Source organism: Vitis riparia, chromosome 11 (genome assembly GCF_004353265.1).
Source record: "Vitis riparia cultivar Riparia Gloire de Montpellier isolate 1030 chromosome 11, EGFV_Vit.rip_1.0, whole genome shotgun sequence".
Taxonomy (NCBI): Eukaryota; Viridiplantae; Streptophyta; class Magnoliopsida; order Vitales; family Vitaceae; genus Vitis; species Vitis riparia.
This window is the reverse complement of record NC_048441.1, coordinates 8,156,610-8,175,769: the sequence shown is the minus strand read 5'-3', so window position 1 is coordinate 8,175,769 and position 19,160 is coordinate 8,156,610.

Sequence of the window (19,160 nt, the reverse complement as noted above, 5' to 3'; positions counted from 1 at the left end):
ATAAATTAAATTAAATTCAAGTCTTATTAAAAATAAAAATAGTTTTTTAATTACAAATAAATTAAATTTTTTGTAAAACATGAATAATAATATTATAATGAAATTATAAATTATATTTTTTATTAAAAAAAAATACTATTTTAGCTTATGTTAAAAACATAAGGATATTAACACCTTGATAGATTTTTTTGGCTAAAAATGAATAATAATAATAATTTTTAACAATGTTTTATTTAAAATGAATAATTAATAAAGTTTATCTTTTTAACATGCAAATAAGTCAAAGTTTTACATTTTATATACATATTGAATACTAAATTACAAATATATTATTCTAGAATGTTTTTATTTAATTTTCAATTAATTAGATCATTTTTTGAATTCAAAATTATTTTTAAATTTTAAAAAAAATATATTAAAAAAATTAAATTATTAATTATGTCTTACTTAATTTATAACTTATTTATTTAAATTCAAAAAAAATGTATTTGTGTGTATAAGAGAAACAGTAAAGTCATGACTCAAAATATTTTAGTTTTGATTTTTTTAATGATTAAATATATTTTTTAGTTCTAAATTATTTTTAAAATTTGTTAAATTCATTAATAAATGCAATACAAAGTATCACTTGATTTGAAGTTTATTTTTATAGTGAGAAAATTTATAAAAATATAATTAAGTACAAATATAATAATAAAACCATTATAAACTAATTTTTATCCATAAATTTTTTGTATTAATGAGTTTATTATTTGAGTTTCAAATCATTTTTAAAAATTACTAAAATTGTTTATGAACCCAACATATTATTGTTTAATCTATACTTATTTGACTAGTTATAAAAAAAAAATAGAAAATAATGATTTTATGTATAAAAGAATCAATATAGTCATTTTAAACTAATTTTCGTCCATAAATTTCTAGTATTGATTGGATCATCACTTGAGTTTTAAGTTATTTTTAAAAATTACTAAACTCATTAATGAATCCAAGGCATTCAATCTTTGTTTTGGAGTTCATTTGCCTAATAAAAAAAAAACATAAAATAAGGATTCTATGTAAACAAAAAATAATAAAGTTGTTAAACCAATTTTTGTCTATAAATTTATAGTATTAATTGGATCATTATTTGAGTTTCAAATTATTTTTAAAAATTACTAGACACTTTAATGAATCCAACACACAAGTCTTGTTTAATTTGGAGTTCATTTACCTAGTGAAAAAAAGAAATCAAAAAATAAGGATTTTATGTAAAAATAAATAAATAAATAAAGTTGTTATAAACCAATTTTTATCCATAAATTTCTTATATTAATTGGTTCATTATTTGAGTTTTAAATTATTTTTAAAAATTACTAAACTCATTAATAAATCTAATACATTAAGTCTTGCTTAATTTTGAATTTAGTTGCCTAATAAAAATTGTGAATATATATCTAAAGAATATACTAATCTAGACATTTAAATAAATTTTGGTTTATAATTTACAAATGTTATTAAGTTTCATGACTTTTTAGTATTAATTAAATCAGTTTTTGAGTTTCAAATTATTTTTGAAAATTAATAAATTTTATGTATCAAATACAATTTGATTTGAAATGTATTTACTTAATGAAAAATTTTAGAGAAGTTAAAAGAAATTAAAAAAAAAGTATGTATGATTTCAAAGAAGGTCATATTTTAAGCTTTTAGGTAGGAATTAGATCGTAGAGAGAGAAATGGGATGATATCATGTTCAATTCAATTTTATTTATTTTTTTATGGTTTTTTTTAAAAAAAAAAATATGTTTTCCCTTTATGTAAAAAAATTAGTGAAAACAACTTCTACTTGTTATTTAAAAATCGTTCTCTATTTCATTTTGTTTTTATAAATTATTTTTAAAAAACAATGGTCAAATAGTGTTAAAAATTTTTTTAAATAGATTTTTTATTTTAAAAAAAGAAAACTATTTTTAAATCATAAGACCCAACAAACTCTTATAGTTCCAATAGAATGTGAAGATTCACCAAAAAGGATGGTAGTTGATTGAATAGCTAATTGTTCTCAAGGTGGGAACAGCTATTTGTTCTCAAGGTGGCTACAATGGAGAAGAATATTCATTGGCCTAAATCTTTAAATAAATTACCATGATGAATAAAAATATGGAATAAATCATCAAGAGTTAATTGATCTTCAAGTTCATCGTCAATCTAGTATAATCAGGTATTGGATAAACATGTACAAATGGTAGGATCTGAAGCCAGGAATATCAGCTCTCTGGACTCTATTGTATTGACATCTAAAAATGATTGCAAACCAGGGAGAAGCCCGGAGAGACATATCAAGCTTTGGACATAGGTTGTTGTCAAAATTACCATATAAGAAAGTCACTCTTGCAAGGTACATAGTCCTACTTAGGACATCAAAGTTCTTGGATCATGAATTAAATCATACAAAAATTTAGAGCTCCATTAGAAGGGATTCTAATTTTTCTAAAAATAAACATAAAAATTCAATGCAATTTAGAAACTTAAATGTGATTGCCTCCACAAAAATTTTCGAACTACTATACCAAAAACCAAGGATTCATTTTCAACTTTCCTGAATTTATAAAAAACTAAAACTAAAAATAATCTTGAATTTGTAAATAGAGAACATAGAGGTCCAAATTTGCATAATCTAGGGTTTTGAACTCACCTTATTGAGAATTTTGGATTCGTTTGAGAACAACACACAATAAAGCCATGGGGAATTTGTATTGTAGGCCAGTCATCAAGGGCTCCACCTCTGACAATCTCCATGTGGTGTGAGTAATCAAGTGAAGCGTCCCCATTTAGGGATGCGAAGGAGTGGGAACTGGCGGCAACAGTGGCAGTGGCGGGAGGCGAAGGATTGGATGCACCTATAGGGAGTTTCTGCAATGTGATCAGATGTTGAAATTGTTAGAGAAATCAAACAGGAAGAGAAGTTGCATTGTACATAGAGAAATTACTCCTTCACGCAATAAGAAATCAACAGAATTCGTGTATTATTTTTGAGGAATTGTACATAGAGAAATTGTTAGTGAGAAATGAGAAAAAAAATTATTTTTGAGATGATCTTTGCCAGGTGCGAAATCAGAGAAGCCTGTGAATACAAGCAGAAGGGTGTAAAAAGAGCAACATAAGCCTTAACATATATATATATGGAAGTGGTCAAGTGCTACTTTTTTTCTAAAATAAATATGTAGTGGCAGTACAAACAAATCGTTGTGTCCATCATGCTGGCTATAGACAAGGTTCTCAAATTAGTTGCCACTTGTAGACCCCTCCTTGCAAGACCAAGGGGATTATTTTTATTTTGGCTGCCACCACCCGAGAGAAGTGAGCTTTTCTTTTTTTGGTAGGATGGGGGGACCCTTTTCTAAAAAGAGAACAGCTTCATAGACACGGAAAGAGACGTGGGCAGCCATGAGAGTGGTTGCAAGCCCATGCTTGCTGACGTGATGAACAGGAAATGGAGGGTTGGCTTACTGAAGAAGACACCAACAGAGGGAGGAGGAGAAAAAAAAGAGGATCAGGGGGGATCGAGAAAGGAGGTGAGAGCTTATAGAGGAGGGAGCTGAGTAAGCACTGCCAGAGAGGTTCAGGTATGGCCAACATGGATTTCTTTATTTTGGATTTCTTCATTTTCCTTCTCTATTATTGCTGTTTTTGAGTATAACTTGTTGTTGATCTCTTGGTTCACATTTCCTGGAGTTTTGTTTGGGTATGAGTTGTCTCTGTTGTAGCTTTCCCATAAAATGTCTAAATCATGGCTAGGTGTTTGTCTAAAATTTATTGATCTCACTTACCTTCATTTAAGCACATGGATTGTAATATGAAACGTGGCTGTCTGACTGGTTCATTTTATTTCATTCTTTTGTGCTCTGTTTGTACTCTGTTTTCGATTGTTCTCCTTTGTTTCTGGTCTGTTCAAAGTGTTGGATATCTCAGCTGGGTTGATCATTTTGGTTGGGATATTTATGGGAGAGCCCCATGAGAAGCTCGATTCTCATACAAACGAAAATTTCTGGATACCTGTAAAATGTGTGAACCACACTCATGAAATGCTGAGAGATGCAAAAGAGAGAGCCCAGAAAGTTGAGGATGGACTACATTATGCCATATCTTGGATGTTTAGGCATCTCTTGGATGTTTAGAAAAATCCGCTGAGTCTCAACCCGGATCCATAGAACCCAAGTTCCTGAAGAATGGTGATGCAGGGTTTGTTAAGATGATTCCCACCAAGCCCATGGAGGTGGAGACTTTCTCCGAGTATTCCCCCACTTGGTCGTTTTGCTGTTCGTGACAGGCGTCAAACTGTTGTTGTTGGAGTCACCAAGAACGTGAAGACTGTCTTTGATGCGGTCATTAAGGTGGTTCTCTAGCCACCAAAGCAAGAAGGTTCCGCCCTTGCCGCCGTCTATGATGGTGGATTCGTGGGTGTATAGGTCCGATGCATCAGCACTTCAAGACTAAATGGTGTTGAACGGGAATGCGGCGATCTTTCCAGGAGCATTAGGTGGTGAGGTGTCGAAGAGGTGGAGCCCGAGCTACAGGAAGCACAAACCAGTGATGTTCAAACCGCTGGTGGAGTTTGACGTATTGAAAATCCTTTATTTCTTGCCGCCTCACAAATCCCCAAGTTCGGGACTCCACTCTGCATGGTCTTAAATGGCCAGCTTTGGACCCAAAGCCTTCTGCCAGTCCACTCACCCACTTCCCTCATTCTTTCCCTATAGATTTAGCATCATTTCCCACTTAAATAAAGTCCTATGTCTAGCCGCCTCCATTTTTCTTTCTTTTAAGCCACCCACTAAGCCCATTTCCAAAGCCCACTTACTCCTTTTGTTTATTCATCTCCATGCATGCACACATCAGAATGTATTACTTATTTATATATTTATGCAAATTCTTCATTCTCAATAACAAGGCTTAATCCACCTTTCTTTTTTTTTAACTTTCAAAATCTTCATTTTCAAAGTTTAATTTCCCAAAATTCTTTTCTTAAATCTAATTTTTAAAGTTTCTATTTTGGGATTATTTTATCTTATTTTATTTTCTATTATTTATTTATATATTTATTTATTTATTTATTTATTTTTAAATTCTCAATTTCCAGAGTTAATTTTCAAGATTCCGGATTCAAGATTTTTAATCTAATTCCCGAAGCTCCAATTTCTTCCAAATCGAATTTCCAACTTAAAAAATTCCAATACTTACGCTCATTTATTTAATTATTGTTTTCTTTATTATTATTATTATTATTACATTCGTCTATTTATTCACTCATTCGTTTATTTGAAGTTTCATCTCTAAATAATTCTTCAACGATTTCTAAATTCAATTTCTAATTTTCGGAATTCCAATTTCCACATTTTATTTATTTAATCCTTATTATTTTCATTAGTATTATTATTTTATTTATTTATTCTAAAATTTCATCTAAAACAATTCATTAAAATTTCCGACTTTCAAATTTAATTTCTAATTCCAAAAATTCCAATATTCACATTAATTTATTTAATTATTATTATTTTATTTATTTATTCTAAAATTTCATCTAAAACAATTCATTAAAATTTCTGACTTTCAAATTTAATTTCTAATTCCAAAAATTCCAATATTCACATTAATTTATTTCATTATTATTATTTTATTTATTTATTCTAAAATTTCATCTAAAACAATTCATTAAAATTTCTTACTTTCAAATTTAATTTCTAATTCTAAAAATTCCAATATTCACATTAGTTTATTTAATTATTATTATTTTATTTATTTATTCTAAAATTTCATCTAAAACAATTCATTAAAATTTCCGATTTTCAAATTTAATTTCTAATTCCAAAAATTTCAATATTCACATTAATTTATTTAATTATTATCATTTATTTATTTATTTATTCTAAAATTTCATCTAAAACAATTCATTAAAATTTCCGACTTTCAAATTTAATTTCTAATTCCAAAAATTCCAATATTCACATTAATTTATTTAATTATTATTATTTTATTTATTTATTCTAAAATTTCATTTTAAACAATTCATTAAAATTTCCGACTCTCGATTTAATTCCTAATTCCAAAGTTCCAAAATTCACATTAATATATTTAATTATTACTATTTTAGTTATTTATTTTGAAATTCCATTTTAAACAATTATTCAAAATTCAAATTTCTGAACTTAATTTCCGATTTCCAAAATTCTAATTTCTTTCAAATTTAATATCCAAAATTCCAATTCTTAAATTTAATTTTTCAAGACTCCAATCTTCAAATAATTTTCGAGACTCTAATTTTCAAATAAATCTCAAAAATCCAGTTTTCTCTCTAATAGCTTTAATTCCACTTCGATTTTTAAATAATGTTCTATTTCTTTTGATTTTTTTTTACACAAGCAAGAATAATGAATCTTCATAATTCCGAAATAATGGGTTTCGCGAGATTAATTGGCTTTGGTGGGGGCCCCGCATATGTGATTTTATGACTGATTGATTGATTGAATTACCATGCTTGCTTGATTTATTCTGTTCCTTGACATGCGCATAATTTTATCTATTCGTGATTCACTAATCCTGTTCCATGATAGCGCATTCGCGACTGGAGAACCAGGTACGTATCCACTCACATTTTGTTCATTCTTTATACATGTTTTGATTCCCATATGTGCATGATCGCTTCGAGTATTCATTGATTTTCTCATTGATTGCCATGTCAGCTTCATTTTATTAGTAGAGACCCGACTTTAGGGACTTAGAGGGGTGCTACGGTCGTTACCGTACCTTCCCAATAAGTAACTTGACCCCCGAACCCGATCCGGTTTTTTCGTAGATCACCTTTTCCAAAATAAGGAGTCGCACTTAGGGTTTTCTTTCTTATTTTGTTTACCCTTTTAAAATAAAACAAAAATAAGTGGCGACTCCAAGTCATTTTCTAATAAATAAAAATCATTTTTCAAATTAAAATCGAGCTCGCCATCGAGTGGGAAACGCATTGAGCCGAAATGCGGGGTCCACACCACTACATATCCAAGTGTCAATTTCCCCACTAAATTTTGCCTCCACCCAATTCTTTGCATGTCGACGAATTTAAGATGCAGGTATACCAGCATGTTTAGACACGGATTTTGCTGACCTCTGCTAAAGCTATGTGGCTATATCTAGCATTTTTTTTGTAGCGATAGCCTCTCCACCTGCGTCTGAAGTTGAATCCGAGGGAAGCTTGGATGAAATTAATTTGTCTTAAGTTACCAACAGTCCTATATCCTAGAGATTTGAACCAGTTGTCAGCATCGGAGGAAGATGAATTAGACAACTAGCAAAGGGAAACCCAGAAGACAAAGAAGAGGTTAAAGAAGTCGCCCTTAAGAAGACTCTTTATTAGTCATGGACACACTCAAAGAAGAATTGAGGAACAGGTAAGAAAGCAACCTTTGATTGATTTAGAGAATGCGACATTTGAGGGAGATATATCTAAGCTTGAAGGACTAGTAACTGTCTCTGTGGTATTTCCAAGGGAAAGACTACATACGCCCTCCTAAAGAAAATATATTTCTGCTGAAATAGACTACTAATAGGGTCAGCAATCGTGAGAACAACCACCACAATCCCAACCATCTAATGAGAAAACCAAAGTGCTTGACTTAGGAGAAGAGCCAATTAATTCAATTGCAACGTCATAAGTGATTGAAGTCGATTTTTGTACGATGTGGAAATGCATTAGCCCCACTCCCCAGGGCTGGAGAGACCACGTATCAAGTAAGCTTGGGCCTTTAACTTGAGACCTCTCATTTGGGAGTGAGATGTACTGAATTAAATTTTTAATATTCATAAACTGATTTTCATGCATTCTGGAATTAATGGTTGTCTTTTGTTGAACTAAAATACATAAGGAAAATATACTACATACTACAGCTCTTGTACAAACAAATTCTAGATATAAGATAATATTATAGTTTCAGTTTATTAATTAAGATAAGAATCTCTCCCAAAAAGTACCTAAAACTATTTAATTATCCTCTACTGTAAAAAGTTGGCAAATCAACATCATATAATTAATCACAAACAGCAAAGAACTAAGAATGGGCCTTAACACATCAATGTATCAAAATTCTTAGAAAAGATAGTACTAATATTTATTTGTACAGTGGATGCCTGAAGGCAGATTCGTGGAAGGGTGAAGATTGTTTAGAAATTGGACAAATGGAAGTTGAAGTAAATAAACAAACCGTGTGAAACTGATACTTATAAGAATATAATTTAATGTGCGAGAGATTCGAGAGAGGTCTGAAGTTGTCTACAGCAAAGTTGTTGGCAGATCAAGAAAATTGATTAAAACCAATCAATTTCATTTATTATTTTTCAAATGTTGTCTTGCTTTCTAGGGTTATTCCAACCTCAACTAATCTTCACAAACAACTTTTTGAGACAGCATTTGTAAAAGTATAAAATTTAACTTTTTATAATTTACCACATACCCAAATATTATAGACCAACAAAAGAAATTACATTAAAATATATATATATATATATAATATATATATATATATATATATATATATTCTTACCAGATTTATATAAAAAGGGTATATAAATTAAGAAAGATAAACGATTTCCATTTTTTAAAAAGTTACAATTTATTTACAAAAAAAAAAAAAAATCCAATTCAAACTTTATTTAATAAAAAAAAAAATCTTTACAAATTATGTGGAAAAGGATCTTGCCAAGTTTATTGACAGAAAAAAATTTCCATTTTCATTTTTTTATTTACCAAAAAAATGATTTTTTTTTTTAAAAAAAAAAATTTATTAGAAAAGAACTAAGTTTTTTTTTTTTTTTTAAGTTTTTCAATTTCATTAAGGAAAAAGATTTCTCAGTTTTATTAAAAAAAAAAAAAATTCAATTTCATTTGAAAGGAAAGACTTCATATTTTTATAAAAAAAGATTTTATATTTGTATTAAAAGAAGATTTCTTAACCGAATTTATATATAAAAAAAAATCCAACTTTAATTTTAAAAAAAGAGTTTTATAGTTTCGTATTAAGGAAATTATTTTTTTTTTTTTTACAAAAGAGAATCAATCTTTTTATTAGGGAAAGGATTTTTGTTGAGAAAAAATGTTTTTTTTTTTTTTATAATTTTTATTTAAAAAAATATTTTCATAAATTCATTTACAAAAATATTTCAATCCCTTTTTTATATTTACTAAAATAATTTTTTCAGAAAAATATTTATTAAAAAAATTATTTTAAATATTTGTTTTTGTTTAGTAAAATGATTTTTTATTGAGAAAAAAAATTCAATTATTTAAAAAAAGTTTTTTTTTTTCAAAAGATTTTCAATTTCAGTAAAAGAGAAGATTTTAGTTTTATTAAAGAAAAAAATCAATTTATTAATATAAAAAAATTGATTTTATCTTTAAAAAAACAATTTCAAATTTTGCTTTAAAAAGATTGATTTCCAACATATTTATTAAAATAAATAAATAAATAAAAGACTTCACTTTATTAAAGGAAGAATCAAGAAAACAACATAATTATCCATTTATTCACTTTGGTCATTTTATTCAACACTTCACCTTTCAAAATACTTCACCAAAAATATAAAAGTCAACCAACCAACAACAATCACATTATTTCACATAAACTATATTAGTGATGCATTTCATATGATATCAAATTAAATAAAACAAATATATACAACAAAACATATAAAGAAAAAGGAGGACAAGGATAAGTGAGTGTACGCTTTTACAGTGCAATCCCGATAGTAGTGGTTCTCCACAGCTTCCTAAACAAGGTTCCAATAATATACAAAAACTCTTAACCCTCTCACAAAAATGTAACAAAAAATACGAAGAGAACTGAGATAAATCGAGTTGTCCTCCACATTCACAAAAAATACAAAAAATATATATATAAGAAGTCTTCTACCCCTTAAGGAATTGTCCTCTCCAATCTACTATTGTCCATGCTCTACTTCCACCACCCCAACTAATTCCATGTTGCTCTTCCCACTCTTAAAGGCAATGCCAAAATACAACCCAAACACAAGGAACCCAAATGATTAAATCAACTAACCCACAAATCCAAAAGCCTATAACCAAATCTAAATAATAATAAGCTCAAAACTAAGCCCAATTTAGGAAATCCAACAACAAATGAGCATCAATTTCATATCAATAAATAAGCCCAAATTCACAATGTCAAGCCCAAAAAATAAAAATTAAATTAAATTAAATTAAAAAAATCAACAAATTGTCACTGTAGAGATCAGAGAAAGATGTGACCTTCACTTTGGGCATCCATGGATGAGTTGGGGGTTTAAATGAGTGGTAAGAATCAGACCAAAAACCAAGAGCCAAGATTTAATCTTCTTAATGAGTATGTAAATGGGCTAAAAAATGGGCAAAAAATTGAAAAGGAAAGGCTTGAAATCAATAACCAAATGGGCTGTAAAATAAAAAAATAAAAATAAAAAATAATAATAATAATAAAGAATAAATAGAGTGAGCTTAGGACAAATTTGGGGATCTACACTAAGTACATAATTGATATTATTGATTGTGCTCACCTTACTAATACTAAGACTGATGATACTCATTTTGATGTTAATGTTCAATATTCTTCTTTTGATGATAACCCCTTACCAAACCCTACTTTATATCATTCTATTGTTGGCAACTTGGTCTATCTCACCATTACATATCCAAACATTGCTTATATTATTCACATTGTTAGTTAGATTGTTGTTTCTTCCAACTACTACAATTTATTGGGTTGTTGTTCTTCGTATTCTACGGTATTTGTGGAGCACTATATTTCAAAGTCTTTAACTTTCGCCTACTTCCTCTTTAGAGTTACATGTATATTTTGATGTTGATTAGGTCAGTGATATTGAAGAACACAAGTCTACCATTGGATTTCACATATTTTTAAGGGATTCTCTTATTTCTTAGAAAAGCAAGAAACAAATTATCGGTTCTCAATCTTCCACAAAAGCTGAGTATTGTGCTATAACATTTACCACCAGTGAGATAGTTAGGTTACGTTGATTACTTGTTAATATAGGTGTTTCACTTTTTTGTCCTACTCCTATGTATTGTGATAATAAGAATGTTATTTAGATTGCTCACAACTTTGTCTTTCATGAAGAACCAACACATATTGAAATTGATTGTCACCTTACTCGTCATCACTCTCAGCATGACACTCTCACTTTGCCCTTTGTTTCTGCTTCCCTATAGATTGCATACTTGTTTACCAAGTCACATCCTCTTCTGCATTTTTCGTTTTTGGTTGGAAAACTTTTAATACTTCTTACAACCACATCATCATAAGTTTGTAAGGGGGATGATAGGGTTATTTATTTAGTTACTATATCTTTTATTTATTTAATTATTATATTAGAATTATTCTCTTTCTATTTAGCAGTAAGGATAAGTTAGTTTTTTCCTTTTATTAGTCTTATTTAAACTCTGATGGTGTTGTATCTATTTTTAAGAGTGTTCATAACAAAAAAACCCTAGATTTTATTTTCTCTTTTTTCTTTGAATCCTTCTTTGATTTCATATTTATAAATGAGTCCCTATACTCATGCCTATTTGTGAAATGAGCAAAGATTGAAAATATGGACCTATGTTTTCTTTCCTCTCCATCGTCCCTTGGCTATATATTAATTTTATTTCTATCATACTTGTATTTTGTTGAGTTATGTTGAGAAATTATTCGTTTAAGTATTTCTAGTCAATTTAGATTGGTTAGATTGAAATAAGCTAATGTGATGAAGTAATGTAATGACCATTCAAAAATTGTGCATTCATCTCTAACTTTCAAATGTCTACTTTCTCCAACTCGAGAAGTTTAGAATTGATTTAGCTAAAGCCAAAAATGTGATTGAAAGTTGTAAACTTTAAGTTAACTTTTTGGTGGTGTTTATTAAGACATTGAGTCTTGTTTTTTTGTTGGCAATGTTGTTTTAGTTTATTTTTTGCCTTAGAAATCATTTTAGATAGTGACTTACTCCTCATTGAAATTAAGGGTTGTTGTTTGTCCAACTGGAAAGTCATAGGTATGTCTAAGAAGGTTTAGCTTGTGGCAAGTTAGGGTCTTATAAGGTATAAAAAGGAATGATATTTTTTTGGAATTAAAATGCATTTTATTTTTTATTCTTTTTTTTAAAAAAAATGCAAGGGACACTCGAGCGGGCAACAATGCTCAAGCACTGGTACTGCTCAAGTGCTTGACATTGCTCAAGTGCCTAAGGCACTCAAGGGGTGAATAAGTGCGCTTTAGCGCTCATGCCCATTTTGTCGAGTATTAGAAGAATTGTTTTTTTTAGAATTTCATGCAAATTCTATTTGGAAACCTTATGATACCAAACCTTTTCGACATATTTGCCAATAAATACCTCAATATAACCTTTTTAGGTTAGAGATCTCAACATACTTAGAGAGATTTATTTGGAGAAAGCTTAACGAACCATACCATTCTCAATCTCTCATTTAAAGAATTCATTCATGAATCTAATGATGAAAACCTTTAGCGAAGCTGAAGCATGTTCATTGAAGCAATTAGAGGTTGTTGCATCGCCAATGTGGATCAAGTTATAGGTACTGGAGAGTAAGTCTTCGAGGTAAAGCAACTAAGTACATTTGTGTAACTTATGTTGGGAACCTTGGATCACTTTGTTCTCATACCCTAGATCACGTAAGGTGCCTGCAACACTATTCTATGTTCTTTAAGTCTATCACAACAAATAAACAAGTATTCAAAAAACAAGATGGATACCATAAAAAACATAGATTTAAAGAATAATGTTACATATATACCTTTGATTCGAATGTTCCTAGATCGATTCCAATCGATATAGATAAATACAAAGTTGTAATGGATCTCGTAAACACCATAATATTATGTCAAATGACTTTTCCTTATATCTAAGCATTGAGATAATGGAGATCTCAAGGGCGGAGGCTATGGTTTTCTCTCTAAACTGAAGGGAAGAATAGTAAGACATGGAAACTGGGCTTAAGTGACTTGAGTCCACTATGGGCTTGGGTCACTTAATCTATCCAAAAAAATTGTTAGTTAATTAATTAATCATATAGAGCTCTAATTAATCAATTAGCCCAATCTAGGGATACCATTCAGTTATCCTTATGCAACCTTCCGTAATTACCAAAACACTAATATGCACAAAAGTGAACTAAAAACTTATCAAATCCTCATAAATCGTGTCATCAAGAAACATGAATTCAGAGCAAGGACCACTAAGACCCATAGTAGTACTACTTTCCTCATAATCAAAATTTGAAATTAACTCAACATCCCACTATAGAAAGTCAATTCCACTCTAGTACCCTATATATATTACAACGAAACACCAAGTGCTTAGGTCCGTGACTTACTATTCACTACATGCAGACTCCTCGTGAACTGGTGTTTGTAATCTAATAAGGTGGTGTTATCACCTATCAAGATTACCTTTCAAATCCTTGAGTTATATATCTCACTTATTATGTGAACAATTGACATACTCTAGTTCCAATAAGCATATGTCAAACTCTACTAAAGGAATTACTATGGCTACAGATTTCATGATCATATGTTTATCCTTTGGATTACTTAAAGGAACACACTGTCTCAATCCCATGAGATATCATGGTACCTCTATTGAGAATACATGTTGTCACCAACCTCCATCCCAGTAACCCGATCCATAGGAATATATGACCACTTTAGGGTCTCACCCATAGGTCAAAGTTTCATGTTAATTTCAATACAGGATCAATATCCTTTTAAGGTTGAGAGTCCATGCAGTATAGTAGCTTAATGAATTATGACATTTGATAGTCTTGCATCATGATTTACTATACGTCATGTCCAGTATGCATCACATACACTAGTGCACTCAACATAGAAAACTCATTCAAATGGTCAAAACAAGTCATCCCTTCAATTAGGAGGTGATGTACTATAGTTTGTACTGGATTTCTCAAATCCATAAACCGATTGTGGATAACTTATCTACTTATAAGGAACCTATTACTTGTATATTATGTTCAACTCCTAATGCACTTAAGTCATATATAAAGTAAGAAACATGAGTTAAATGTTCAAATCAATATCAATACACTAAAAGGATAACAAAGGGACAGTTAAGTATAACTTTATTATATCATGTCTTACTTTTAAAGGTTCAATCCCAACAACTTAATCTCATATAGTGGATTTAGATTAACAGTTTTAGACCTCATGGTTTTTTATATTCACAATTAGTGTAGGGGTTTTCCACATAAAAATCCTTATGTCCATTGCATATCTTTTGATTATTTTGGTTGATCGTGATTATTCCTACTATCACGAAGGGTAAAAAATTGGTTATAACTTATAAATTTTTGTTATAATTATTCTTGTTATACCCGTTCACCTCCTTCTAAGTGTTATCCTATTGGATTTTAGTTTTTTACAGTTAATTTTTAATTATTTTTTATTAAAACTTTTCCACATTGAGGAAAAAAAAAAGTACACATTACACTCTAACATGAACCCTCCCTTTTTTTGTAGGGTAATAATGAGGCAAGTTAACTACGGATCACCCCATTTTTATCTTTTAAAATATAACTTTAAATTTTTTTTAATTACCTTAAAAATAAATATATTTTATAAATAAATAAAATATGATAATTTTTTATAACATATTTTATTATAAATAATTTTTTAATTATTTAATATGTGTGAAAAATGAGAAAATAAATTGAATTAAATAATTTTTTAAGATTAATTTTATCAGGTGTGGTATTGCGGCTGAATCCATCCCCAAGCCGGACCCAGATTTTGAAAAAAAAATATTAAGGCTATGTTTGGTTCTCGGAAAATTTGAAGGAAAATATGAGAGAAAGAAAATACAAAGGAAAAATAGAAGAAAAGAAAAAGTGAAGGAAAATAAAAAAATAGATTAAAAGTTAATAAATTATTTTTTTTATTACTTCAAACTCATTTTATTTATTTTAACTCATCAATATAAAGATTAAATAATTTAAAAATACATAAGTTTTTAATTAGTTTTAATTATATTTGATTTTCTTTGATATTTTTCATAGGACAACCAAACATGAGAAAATCATTTTCCTTATCATTTTTTTTCTTTCCTTTGTACTTTTCGGAACCAAACATAGCCTAAAACTCATTCATCCTAATTTGAAACTCATCCCATTGGCAGAGGGACGAGATGACCAACCGAAAACGCCCACCCATTTCCGCCACGCAGTGGGCCACGTTTACCTAGTTTAAATTTTAGATAGATGAGTTAAATGTACTTAGACATAGCATGGAATTATTACAACTTATTGCAATTTGCAATGCCTGTTAGGAAGTGACCTCTCTGAATTATTCTTAAAACGCTGGGACATGGCATCTAATCATAACAACTTACATCACTGTAATCCCTGAAAGGCTTTTAGCTCCATTACAAAATAACATTTGACTTGATTATGGTTCTTCCCAGTCAGTCCACCACCTCCGCATTGCAGATCTAGTGCAATAATAGTTTTGGGTCAAAATGATCCATTTATTAAAAAAATATATAAGTTCTAACCACATTTTAAAACTTATGTTCAAATTGGCTTATTTGATGCCACATAACCGCTATGTCATTAAAAAATATATTTTTTTCATCATTTTAGTTAAAACTTCAATTAGCAACTGAGACTTCATTTTTGAACTGGAGTCACAGTTGCCAACTGAGACTTTATTTTTAAACTAAAGCCTCAATTGGCAACCGAGGTTTCATTTTTAAACTAAAACCGCAATTGTCAACTGAGATTTTAGTTAATTTTTTAAAATAAAAAATTCTTAAATTACAATTTATTAATTTAAGATATTTAATTTTTTCTTTTTTAAAATATTAATTTATTTGTATTATGACAAATTTATCTTTATTGAAATAATAATATACTTTTAAGCTGTAGTTGCTAACTAAGATTTCAATTATAACTTTTTTTTTTTTACTTTTAAATTTAATTAAAAACTATTAAGTTACAATTTATTATTGAAATTAAAAATATATACTTTAATAATAAATTATTTATATTTAAACTTAAAAATCTAGTATTACTTCAATAAATATAAATTGATAAATAGAAGATATTATAAATGAATATTTTATTTATTAATAAATTAATAATCTTAAAATAATAAACTTATATAACATATAAATAATATAAAAAAAACAAATAAAATATATTAAATTAATAAATTATACAATTTTATATATTATTTATATGTTATATAAGTTTATTATTTTAAGATTATTAATTTATTAATAAATAAAATATTCATTTATAATATCTTCAATTTATCAATTTATATTTGTTGAAGTAATACTAGATTCTTAAGTTTAAATTTAAATAATTTATTATTAAACTATATATTTTTTAATTTCAATAATAAATTGTAATTTAATAGTTTTTAATTAATTTGAAAGTAAAAAAAAAATTATAATTGAAATCTTAGTTAGCAATTGTGGTTTAAAAGTATACTATTATTTCGATAAAGATAAATTTGTTATAATACAAATAAATTAATATCTTAAAAATCAAAAAATTAAATATTTTAAATTAATAAATCATTCAATTTTATATATTATATATTATTTATATATTATATAAATTTATTATTTTAAGATTATTAATTTATTAATAAATAAAATATTCATTTATAATATCTTCTATTTATCAATTTATGTTTGTTGAATTAATACTAGATTCTTAAGTTTAAATATAAATAATTTATTATTAAAGTATATTTTTTAAATTACAATCATAAATTGTAATTTAATAATTTTTAATTTAAAAAAAAAAAAACTAAAGTCTCAACTGACAACTACGGCTTTAGTTAAAAAATGAAACCTCAGTTGCCAATTGAGGCTTTAGTTAAAAAAATGAAATCCCAGTTGTCAATTGAGGCTTTAGTTTAAAAATGAAGTCTCAGTTGATAATTACGGCTTTAATTAAAAAATGAAGTTTCAATTGTCAACTGAAATTTTAATTAAAATGATAAGATAAAATATTTTTTAATGATATGGTGTCTATATGGCATCAAAGAGATCAATTTGAACATAAATTTAAAAAGGTGTTTACATCTTATATTTTTTTTAATAAATGCGCCATTTTGACCCAAAACTCCGATAAAAGGGTAATAAATAAACAATTTGTTGTCGAACCTTGCCGTCCAACTGAAAAATTAAAGCAGGACTGCAGCCATAAATCCACAAGCGTGAAAACGTAGAGATGTCCATTCATTTACCAGGATGACGGTTACTCCACAACAGTGACAACAGTGAGCTGTGCAAAACTAGGAAAGGGAGAGAGAGAGAGGGAGAGACAGATAAGAAGAGATACGCATTAAATTTGTAAGATGGAATAGGGTGGGTTGCACACATGCGTGCAGAGGAGGAGCAACAGCGACTGTACCAACAAACCCGAGCATTTGTAAATTGTAATGGTGTTTTGTTGTTATCTTTGTCAAGAACAGAGAACGACAATGGACACAGGACCTGCTGAGATGAGAGAGAAGGTGGATCCGAGACTGATGGATTCGCCATGTCTTGTCACATCCCAAAGGGAGTCATGCTTATTAATTTTCAAGAAAGGCTGGTCAGAGATCCCAACCCCACGCGCCATTTTCTCATCGTTTCCCACCTTCCAGGCAGTGGTGGGAGACTCCCGTTTTACACCCTTCCAATGCGCGTGGACCCGGAATTTTTCAGTGGCAGTATTCTCTGACACACCGGAATAATTTGCTTATTATCTATTATCTTCTTCACAGTTGAGAGAACAATACAACCCACCAGCGTAAACCAATGAATCCTAGCTCCTACTCTTACACAAAAAAGAATGGTTGGGAAACGAAAACACAATGTAAACCCTGTTTATTATAGGCAGCTTTACTAGCAAAGCTGTTTTATGGTTTTTCCCACCCTAAAATCACCAAAAGATTTAGTTTGACAGTATATCCAACATTGGATACTGTGTTCAAATAACTCATCATCCTACGAGCCAATGTTTGAGGAGAAGACGCCTGGCCATATATGCATGCAGGCATTGTAGGCGCATCACATGGCTAGCATCAGCTGTGCATGTACCATATACACATGGGTACGGCATAGGGCACTGTTGGTTACCATTTAAGTAGTACATCACGTGAGTTTTGATACTGGGAGAGATGGATCGAGTGTTCTATGGTCCATCAGCTAGCATCACGACTCTCAGACAACTTCTCTTACATCTGAAGAAGCAATGTTGCGTGGTAATACTTATTTATTTAATCGACAATTGTATGTTACTTCATGCTGTCGAAAGAGTCAGACCAGAAGAAAATACAACGGACTTTTAACTTTTTCGAATTTGGAGTTCCTTTTTCAAGGGTTTTTCTTTAAAGATTTTGCATCATTTGATGGCATATCAAAAAGAAAAAGGAAAAAAAAAACAGGAAAAGAAGACCAAACATTGTTCAAGAATTGCTCAGGAATGGTATTATTTCATCTGAAATTAGATGCTAGCTATAGTTGTGGAGCGGGCAAGAGAATTATAAAGACAAAACTGCAAGACTGAAGTCAAAGAAGCCTGTTACAATGCGGGTCCTGCAGAGACTGCATATTACCTTTCTTATTGTACACATTCATTGCAGCTTCATGCTCTTGAAATCTTCTCTTTCTCAAAACTTGAAAATCCGGGTCCCCATGCTGCTTCTTATTCTTTCAAATTTTACGTAACTGAGAAGGAAAAAGACGTGGGACAGATGAGAGAGACACATGCATTAGTGATGGTTAAGTCACATTACTCACACTGCTACTTCTGTACTTCCCACTACCTCCTCTCAAATCAGTCACCGTTTATCTGATGATAACCCCAGATGATTCGAATTAGAGACAGAGAGAGATACAGCAGAAAGAAAAGAAAGAGTTTCCATTCTCATTGATTCATGTTTTTTGGGTCCAAAAATCAGTTACTTTCTTTTACTCTTTGCTGAAACTAAACACCTATTTGGAATGTCAGTACTATCTGTTTCTCATTTATTTCCCGCTCTTTTTTCTATATAAACTCCATCCATCTCTTCAACAAGCCTGTCTTTGCCTCTTTCTATCACTTCACACGA